Below are 11,212 nucleotides of genomic sequence, written 5' to 3'. Positions count from 1 at the left end.
AAGAGACCAGGATGACTGCCGGACCTTCTGCCAAGTAAACAAAGACTTGTGCACGCAGGGTATGTTGGAGCTGCAAGATTTCATTCCACCAGTGCTTCATTTTGCACCAGAGAATTGTAATTACAGATTCACTGCCATCTGGTATCCATGCTTGTCTCTGCCCATTCTTCACCGGTGCCAAAGCAGGCTCCAGTTTCTTCCATGGTGAATTGCTTTAACCTCATGTCTGCTGTCCCAGTGGATGTGTCACTACACTACACACTCAGACAAGCAAAACCAAAAGCACAGCACAGAGGGTTTAAGATATAAGTGAAGTGAAGGTTGAGGTAGCACGGATCCACCTCTAAAGAGGGGCCATAACTCACATAGATGAATAGCCGGAAATCTCAGCAAATGATGAGACAAAATTCATTTTGGTGATTTATGGAACGCTTCTCACGGCAGTACTATTTGTACATATGTCAGCACAACTGAATGTCCACCATTTCCTTTGTTTTGTCTTTTTTCCTCCAGAGATAAGCAGAGGAATCAAGTTTTAACCAATAAACCACTTACTATGCTGATACGTAGAGGAATAGTTTGACATTTTGTGAAATATGCTCATGTGCTTTCTTGTCAAGAGTTAGTTGAAAAAATCAATACCAATCTTATACCGATCTGTTACATATCAACCTACAGTCAGCTGGTTAGCTTAGCATAAAGACTGAAAGGCACCTCTGTCTAAAATGTTGGATATAATGCATGCAATTATGATCCTGGATATGCAGCTTATCAAGACCTTGGATGTATAAAGAGAACTGGATACAGTATTGGAGGTGAGGACCTGTTCATTCCTATGAAAGTTGCTCAGTGGTGCATGAAACCATAAAAATTTGACCTCCATGTAGCATGTGCATCAGAGACTTCATCAGCCTAACTGGTTAACTTTCAGTTCAACCCCCTCGCAGTGATATTTCATAATATATCATAAGCTCCATAACATGAGGATAAATAGTACTAATTAATAGTAACACTGTCTGCTGGCTGTAGAATTACATGTATGAGACAAATGTGAGAGTGGTATAAATCTTCTAATCTAACTCACAAAAGAAAGCATATTTCTAGAAATGCTAGTTTTGCTGTTTTTAATCACGGACCACAGAGCTGTACAAAACTGTTTACAGCGCTGCCATCCCTTTGTAAGAGAGACGGTCTTATTTAGAAAATGAAAGCTCTTTAAAGTCATCATCACACAAAGGAACAGTGGAAATCTGCTGCATCTTTATACATTTACTTCTACTGTTTGTGCACAGTCGAAGTAAAGTCACAGCTGCAGCTTCGCAGTTCACCATAAATCATAATCAGCCTCCAATCTTTCCCTGAAAATATTCATACGCAATTCGGAAAATGAGCGACATTTCCCAGAGAAGCAGTCGCCCAGCAGAGAGTCTGACTGTACCTCATTTCTCACAGCTAAGATCGTGGAGACAGCAGAAGAAAGAACACTGTCCTGCACAACATCCCAGCATGAAGAACAGTCATTCTGTGATTACTGGAAGCTGCTCTAGAAGACAATAAATCCATCACTACTGCATGTTCACCCCGAGTACAGTCTCCAGACGGATGACAGTGTACAGTCTCAGTACGGCCTATCCATAAGTGAGCAGCTACAGGCTGCGTGGATCTGCTCTCTTGCATTAAAACATACTGCAGGGGATTTACTCCATGTGCCAGAGCCCGGGCCAGCTGCCACAAAAGACACATATTTAAATAGATACAGTTTGGTGGTTGTATCACTTACTGGAGTATTATGGTGCCACTAGCTGGGAGAAGATACATCAGTGCATTAACTTAGCAGCTGTTTTCCTGCAAAACAACAAACAGTAATCAATTTCTTGTAATAATCAAGCTGTGGACTCTAATACATAGTCGCAGAAGTGAAAAAGAAGGGATTAAGCAACAAGATATTGTTTTATTTTACAGATGGAGCTCTATTAATGGCTTCTTTTAAAGGATTATAACAACTATAGTGGGTGTTAAAGACACATTGCAGGCACACAGCTGTTGTTCAGGGTGAGTTTGAGTTCAGGTTAGAAATTCATTTGAAGACTCGAACAAAGCAGATAGTTGAAGCACAAATTGGCAGAGGAAGCCTGGCCAGTTGGAAAGCAAAAACCTCATTAAGAGTCCAGAGAGGAGAGGTTTTTAATGTTCCACTTAACCTACTGCACCCCACCACTGATATGAAAACTGAAGACAACCACACATGCACAGGTGGGTTGGACATTCTGGCACTAAAACTTTCTCAAGAGTCAATATTCTTGACTTAAACAGCTCAAGATCAACTTACTTTTGGAGGATGATCTGGATGCAAGCCTATCCACAGGCTCCTTTGTAGAGTAAACAATCTGTTCCACACTCAGGTGCTGCTTGATGTTTTTCCAAGCTAGAATACTTCAAATTAGATCTCTTTTGTCTTTTATAAACACCTCATCATTAGTAGGTTAAACTGTTTTGTAGCAAAACAACACTATAAGTGAGAAACGAGTGAAATAAGAGCATCCACACTAGCACTGGCAGCTACAAGCTAACTGTGAGGTATGGTGGCTGCTGAGGGTCAAACAGAGTCTCCTGATTTCCTGCTTAATAACCTGTTAATAACACCTGTGGAGGGCGGCAGAAATCCAGAATAGAGTTTATACTCTCAGTGTGATTCTCTGGAAAATAAATAAATGAATAAAAATGCATAAATAAAGCAAATTCATCCAAACTAATAATGTTTAAACCATTGGAGCCTAAATATTTTCCTTAAATGTGACTTTAATGGAACACTTCTTTTTTTCTCAACACTTTTTTTAACTCACTTCTTTATTTCACATGAGATGACAAACAGACATACAAACAACACATACATTAAGAACACACATAAGGAGATGCTATTACAGTTTCAGTTCTAACATATAATCATGCCCTCCCATCCTATCTTCAAATATTCCTTCCTCCTTATTAAAAGTAGGTCATATGGGCAACCAACATGATGTCACAGAAATGCGTGAAATAGCCACGGATTTCGCTTAACTCAAAATCCGTGGAATAGCCACGTAAACGCTCAAATTTCCGTGAAACTGACACGGATTTCGCTACAATGATGTTAATGACATAGTCATATCCCGTGGCTATTCCAACATACAAAGTGATTATGTACATTCACTGAGTGAATATTAAGAAAATAAAACATATATTTCTCGCTAGAAATGTGATCAAAATCCATTTTTATGCAGAAACTAAGTCAAAATATTGATTTTTCACTAAAAATGAGAGAACTGTCCGGCCATGTTTTTTGTTCTGACTCCCGGGACCTTAAAAGTCACGTGACTTGGAACAAACCAATAGGAAAAAATATCCATGGAATAGCCATGGGATATGACTGTCATTAACTTGCATTGTAGCGAAATCCGTGTCAGTTTCACGGAAATTTGAGTTATTCCGTGGCTATTCCACGGATTTTGAGTTAAGCGAATCCGTGGCTATTTCATGGATTCCTGTGAGACTATACATTTACTGAACAACTAAAGTGGGGGAAAAAAGGAAAAAAAGAAAAAGAAGAGGTGACTTAAGTTCTGACATTGTCTGTATTACTGGTAGCCATCTCTGTTCAAACCTGTCTGATTTAAGCTGTATCTTCGCTGTGATTTTCTCCATAATGAATACATTTTTTACTCTCTCTCTCCATTCCGTTATACTGGGGGTTGTGGCTTTAACCAAGAGGCTGTAATTGTTTTCTTCGCTATTAAAAGCAAAATCCTAAGTAATAAAGTCAAATTCCCATCTATAACATTATCTGGGACTAGAGTACAGTCAATGCCCAAAACATGTTTTATTTCCTTTTCAATATTTTTACAAAAATCAAAAATATTTGGGTAATCCCAAAATATATGAGTAAAATCCTCCACCAGCCCATAACCCCTCCAACACTTTCAACACTTTTTTGATAAGAGCTCCAATCAGCAGCCATAATTCTGAGTATGTGTCTGAAATTCCTCTAAACATGTGTTTAAAAGTTAAAGGTAGACTACAACTCCTTATTTCTTGTTTTCCTGACACTTCATTTGTATGTTTTTTGCTCCAACTTAAAAAATAAAGACAATTTCAGACTCAAGAGAAAGCAAAACGAATGGCGGTCCTTCTAGGAGAGAGAGAAATAAAACCTCCAGTCAACAGCAAATCACTTCTTCCATGACTTCCAGCTCTGGGATACTGGTGACGATCTGGTGGTTTAAACCTGACTCTAAGTAGAAAAGATGTTTTATTATACCGAATGTTCCCTAATAAAAATGGTTTATTGTAAGTTGTATATTTTTATGTATTTTATTATGTTTTATGTGTCCTACTGGATGTTCAAGTCTGCATGTGTTTGTTTTTTCTGTCTCTCACTGGATGCATTTTGGTGGCTATTTTCACATGGGAACAACAAAGTAAAGTAAAAGTTAAAATGGCAAAAGTGTGGGAGTATTAAAATTATGTTTCTTTAGATACAGGTCACATAAAACACCTGCACTAACGACATGAGTGAATCTCGTGTGAAAAAAATATCTGTGTACATCTCACATTCTGTAATTAATATCAAATAGTCAGACTTATAGCTGCACAATTTAACAGAAAGTATGTTTTATTAATGCACAATTCATTCTGATATATAAGGTATACAACCTGGTGTTCTGACTTGAATTTAAAATGGAGTGTGGGTGTCCATGTAAATGTTACCTGCCAAAGGCTCTGCAGGGGATTAAAAATGTTAAATTTGTGGCTGTGCCTTAAAGGAGCTTTTGCCAGTTTATACCCATTAGTGAAGGATCGTTTAGTGTATGCTCACACCGCATAAACAAAGTTCAAGTAGTTCAAAAATAAATAAAAAACATCCAGGTTTATGTGGAATAATTTTAACTACCGATTGGTTGGAATTAGGGAGGGAAAAAAGCACGAGAGAGCCAACTCTTTTCCCCCAGTTGGTATTAGTGTCAATCCAGCAGGACTGCTTCCAAATAAAGATTGAGTCCAGTTGGAATCACATGTATTTTTAAAGCAGTCCATCAGTCTCCTCATAGACAAAGCACTGTTGTTATTCCACTCACGTAACATTCAAAGATTCATGTCCCACAGGTTTTGTGTTGGATATTTTGAGGTTTGCAGTATTATTCTGAGCATTTATGTAAGCCACACACACATACATCATAGCTGCAGGATAAAACAGGGGATTATGTGCTTGGATTCATCATAAACACACAACAGTATGGATTGTTAATAATAGTTAATAATAATCCAATTTTAAAGGTTTAGCATTGGACCAAAGCTTTTGTTGCATCTGAAATACTGCATTCATGAATATCAATTAAAGGCAGCCATAATAAAAGCACTAATTTGTTTATCTCTCAGTGGTGCGCTGCAATATCCTGGGCTTTCACAATAATTCATGAGGGGTACTGTCTAATCCATTCCGAGCAAAACACCATATGCCAATGAGTGCACACATACGCAGGGCACCGGGGCCTGCGAGCCCACGTCCAGACTCGATGGATTTGTGTTGATTTTTTCCTCACGGCTCAAGGTCACGGTTCTCTGTGACTCTGCATGGCCTCGCGATTCCTGCTGCACACTGCGTTCTCACTGAAGGCCGTGCTGTCTCAGCTTTCTGTCCCGCAATCTGCAAATGCTGCCCTTGCCCTCTCGACCTCCCAGAGCTCAACCTGTCAACCCGCACACCCCAGGAACCCTGCTGCAGCACGGAGGGGGTGGAGGAGGAGAAGATATAAAAATGGAAGAAGAAAAAAAGGAAAGAAAGAGAGATTAAGAAAAAAATGAGGGAGGCAGGAATGGGCTGTAGAGCAAAAGACAGAAAACAATTTAAGGCGGTAAGAATGGGAAAAGCCAAAGCGCTCCAGATTGAAAGGCCTCTTCTTCTAATTTACACCGTATTCATCACCTCAGAGGGCAGACGCTCTCATATCGCTTCCCATTCACTTCCTCACCCTTGGCTGCAGGTCAAAGGAAAAGGCAATTTCCCCTCAGCCCATGTACAAGCTGCTCCATTCCTCATGGATAAACTGTACTTTTGAAACGCGTAGAAGTGAGGGCATTCATCACTAAGCCAGGTCTCCCCTCCTCCTCCTCCTCCTCCTCCTCTGCAGGAAAAGCTAGAAGAAGCAAACACATCTGATTAATAACTTTCTCCTTGTGCAGTTAAAGACCGCTCGGCGGGGCCACTGTCAGTCAAGAGGGGCAGTGTTGGGCGTACTGCCCACCTAATTCGCTTACTGAGCACTGGGCAGCGTGCCCACCTACTGAAGACGCAGAGCAGACTGTCTCAGGCTGTCAGACTTTTATCTTGGAGATCCACCATGCTGGGCCTGCCAATGAAGACACCAGGAGTCTGTTACAAATCCACTCTTAACACTCTCCCACACATCTTCAGCTGGGAAAAGAGAAGAAATTAAGGCAAATGAAAGTCAACAGAAACGAGCAAAATATCCCAAGGCTTTAAGCAGATGTCAGTACAGAAGGATATACTTTTATTTATGAAGGCAAACAGGGATACAGTGCGTGCTGCATTGATTTATTTAGCTATTAATGTAAAGAAAAACTGGTGTAAAAATAACTCAATAACTCCCCTGTCAGGGTGGCAGCCGGTGAGCCACAAAAGCAAAAATAAACACACATGTGCAAATACGGATACAGCCATTCCTCTCTCCGATCTCATCAAATTTCCATCTCCCGCTCACACACCGAATTCCTCTTTAAAACATCACTTCTACTTCAGAGAGATGGAGAGAGGAGAGAGAGGGCTGGAAGTAGATGGATGATGATTATTCAGGCACACTCTCTCTTCTCTTTCTCCTCTCTCCATTGATCCCGTCCCATCAGAGAGGCTATAAATATTAATAAGAGGGCTTTGTTTTAGCAACCTGTGTGAAGATCAGAGCGCAGAACAATAGAAGTATCTGGACATGTATTTTTTTTTTTGTGTGCAGGCAGACAGGCAGGCAACCTGCAGAGTGTCCTTGGGGGAGGGGAGCCTGGGGGGAGCCCAGCCCTCAGCCCAGCGCCTCGGGCTCAGTGCGTTCAAGTCAAGGGCAGCTCAAGGGGAACCGCTAATGTGGGAGACCTGAGTCTGGTTCAAAATTTGCCTTTCACAGGCTGACTCGTGGTGCATAAAATCATACAAAAACATTCATTATAGAGAATAGTAAATACAAAGCATTTTTCTTGTATTTTTGCCCATTTTTAGGGTTTTATCACAGAATTACAACAACAAATGAAACACATTATTTCTCTTAATACCTCTTTGAACCTTAATGCAATTTTTTTTTTTTTTACCAAAATCCCCCAAAAAACATGTTTTTTAACTTACTGCTAATGATATAAAGCAAAGCAGATAGATTTCATTTTGGATAAAATATTTCAACAATTTTGGAAATTAGCTTTTGGGGTTAATGAGACTGGAAGATAAATAATAATAATGATTAATTAAATGTGTCACACAAACGTTATTTTATTATATGATTTCTTTTTGGGGGGCTCTTTAATTCTTAGTTTCAAATATATATTAATGACAGACATTTGTGTTTATTTTTGTTTTGAGGATATTTTCAGGCTGGAAACACCAGGAACAACAATGGAAATGAGTCATTTATCGTTCTATCCTTGATAGAAGTCTGATATGTTGTAATTATATAAATGTATTAGAAGCCCCAAATCAGAAAAGGTTTTGGCATTGCCTAAATCTCTGAGACAGGTATCTCAAAATCTCAGCAAAGGAAATCAAAACTACCTTTATGGTTAGATATCACTAGGGAGTAAGTGAGAAAAAAATATTTTTATTTGGTTTGGGTGAAGTGACCCTTTAACTCAATTACAGGAAAACCATACAGAGATGAAACGGGTCAAACATGAGCCTAAATGTATTTGACCTTCTCTCCCTCCCTCTCACTGTCATTCGCTGTCTTAGAATAATATGTGTTTGTGCGTTATCTGACCTCCATTTTCTCATCCTGACCTGACTGATCGTGTGAGCTTGTGAGGTCACGCTGCCCCTCCACTTGGTTAAACGTTTTAATGTTGTACCCGACATCATTGTGTTCACAAAGCAGAGTCCTCCCTCTGATGCTGGGGACAGTGATGGAGGGTCTGGCCTGCTAAGGTTGCAAAAATAAAACCAAGACAATGGTTTGACCCAGGACAAAGAGAAAGAGAGAGAGAGAGAGCTGATGTCTGCTGGCAGAATGAATCCCTCTGGTTAATGGGAGTTTATGATTTACAGCAGATGTTGGCCAACTCCTTTTCAATCTAGAAACAATACGTGTGACATGGGGCCCATTTCTAAAAGGGAACGAATCGATGATACAGAATGGTGTGCGTTTTATGAGAAGTTGGACTGTGGGGGTATGACTGATGCAAGCCATCCAAGCTGATCCACTGAGCACAGGGGCTGCCTTTGTGATGTGTGGAGGCAAAGTGACAAACAGCCACACATGTATTACCATTGCACTGAAGTCACAGAGCCGGGCACTGGGACAAAGAGCGGCACTATTATTGGGAGCTTTTTCAGTCAAATCTTGAACTCGATAGATTTAAAAGAGAGAGAGATGCATCTCTTTCGCACACAAAAAAACATATTTTTCCTGAATTTCTGAAGCCTCTTCAAACATCTGGATGAATAACATTGTTTGTTTTTTTGTTGTGTTTTTACCACAATCAAAATATTATTTTTGTATGAAAAATAGAAAATATTGGAAACGTATAAATGGCTGATTTTTATATTGTTGTGTAATTTTTTTTGTAGAAAAACAACTTTCTGGGATTGTTAAAGAATGCATCTGCTTTTATCTCCACCCAGTAGGTTGTGTTTTGGTGTGGTTTGTCCGTTTGTTTGTCTGCAGGATAAAAGAAAAAAACCCCGACTGTCCTGAGGGTGTAGCATGGACCAAGGAAGAACTCATTAAATATGGGGGCAAATTTAAATCACAGGGCAGAAACACTAATTAATTTTCACTTTCATTATTATTGCAGCTGGGGCATTTGTGTTGCATTCATGTTGTGTTGAGACAATTGGAAAAATCAGATAATATTTTATACCTCACCTGATACATTTTCAAATTCTGCAAACAGCTCTCAGTGTGTTGTTTAAACACTAAAGCACTAAATTATAACCCATCGTCCTTGTGCACTTAATTAGGTCATGAACATAATTAAGTCAGAAGAACAGCTTCTCAACTTGTGAATTAGGACCATTCGACAAGTGATTTGAATGCACCATTGGCCTTGGCAGAGGTCTGTGCTCTCTAAGTGCCGTTCGAGATGGAACACTGAATGGTTAAAATGGTGCCTTGAATGTTTTGTTAAAGGGAGGCACAAACTGGAGCTAGATATTGCTGTTAAAATGTGAGTGGATGTGTGTGTGAAGAGTGGTATGCTGATCAAAACAGCAGATTACCATCCAGTTGTTACAGTTGAAGAAGTTTCTTTTCTAGTTTTGTTCAGTTTGGAGTGGCTCTCCAAAAAACCCAGCTCCAATAACTCCTCTAATGGATAGAAAACCTTGTATTGCTTCTTTTTCTTGTGTTTAGCTGCAGATTGGATGCAATTAAATGTGGTATTACCACTGTCTATTGTTCATCTTTTTCTTTGTGTATTGACAAACCGCTATGGGTAGCCTTTGACAGTGACATTAAGCACAATGTTAAACAAATTGGTGTTTGAAGGTAAAGTGGAGGGTTACATTCGTGATTGCGGACACCATATATTCTCCTGTGAATGTGCAATCAGAAAGGGGAGTGTTGACTTCAAGTTCAAAAGAGGAAAAAGTGAAGCCACAAAAGAGTCCTGTGGTGTATTTGATTAAATTTTCCTAAGTTTTTTCTAAAGAAAGCTTGTTTTTAATCGTAGGAGTCGATGAAAGCCGATTTATTCTGGCTGTTGAAATGAAATGCACCGCCTTGATTTATACCGAGGTAAAAAACAAAGATGTGTACGACAATAGGGAGGAAATAATCAAGGCTCATTACAGTTCACATGTTATGAGAGAGAAGGGAACTGAAGCCTTAAATCAACAGCTAAAATTAAAAACAGTGGGGTGTGCTGTTGACGGTGAACCTGTCCAATAGTTTGAGAAAAGCTTGTGACATGAATCCTGCAGGGGCAGCGACAAAAAAATAGCATCTTGGTACCAAAATGTTGTTTTTTAAAATGCAAAGAATCAGCAGAGAAGAGACGGCAAAGAAAGAAATCAGGAGCAGCCACCATGTCTTCCTTTATTGTTCAGACTGCCGGGTCACAATAGGAGACACAGTCAACAGGAGACTGACAATGAAGCAATGTATATACACTTGACCGGTTTGACTATATGAGATTTTTTTCTCTGCTCCCTCTTAAAGCTCTATTGAGAGAACCAGCAAGGTGTGTGCTTGCATTTCATTTGCTGTGAGCCACTTGAGAGTCTCCGGTATGACCTGTAAACAGGTTTCTCTGCATCCCAGCCGGCGGTGCGTCGGTGTCGCCTGTCTGCAACAGTGCCGAGCCAAGCGTCACCCATGTCACGCTCCGATAGCTCAATTTAAATGGAAATTGGATGAACTGCTTGGAAGTGATCCAGCCATCCAGAACAATTAACCCATATTACTGGCAGGCCTTGAAGGAGCAATTTGACTTTGAATGAGAATGTGGAGGAAAGCCTGTGGTATTTACTAGGACTGGAAAGAAAATAGCCTCAAGTTCACAAAAGAGCCTGTTTGCGGCTATTTGTACCAGAGATTTAATGTCAAATACTGTCTCCAAATCCTTTTTTACATATTTCTTAACAGTAATTCACTGTTAAAGTAAAAGTACTTCACCAAATAGAATTTAAATGAATGATAATGTTTATTTTCGCTCTGCTGTTTCTTTCGAGCAAAAATAAAACTTAATGTGGTTTCTGTTACACTGGAAAGATTGAATCCAACGTGCTTATCTACAGAAATCACCAATATGCTGCTGTCTTTAGCTGAAATTACAACTAGTTTTAGAAGCAAACAGTGCAAAGCAGGGTAAAGCCAGGGTTACACATCTTTCTAATCTTTCTAACCTATTAGTCCGTTTGTTCATCTACCCTGTCTGTGGCACTCTAACTGAAGATGGAAATGTTTGAAAAACTGCTCAGAATTATTTCATGAATATACATTGCCTGACCATTGTGTTTTATAGC

This window comes from Centropristis striata, chromosome 4 (genome assembly GCF_030273125.1).
Source record: "Centropristis striata isolate RG_2023a ecotype Rhode Island chromosome 4, C.striata_1.0, whole genome shotgun sequence".
Classification (NCBI taxonomy): Eukaryota; Metazoa; Chordata; class Actinopteri; order Perciformes; family Serranidae; genus Centropristis; species Centropristis striata.
Note: the sequence above shows the minus strand (reverse complement) of the source record.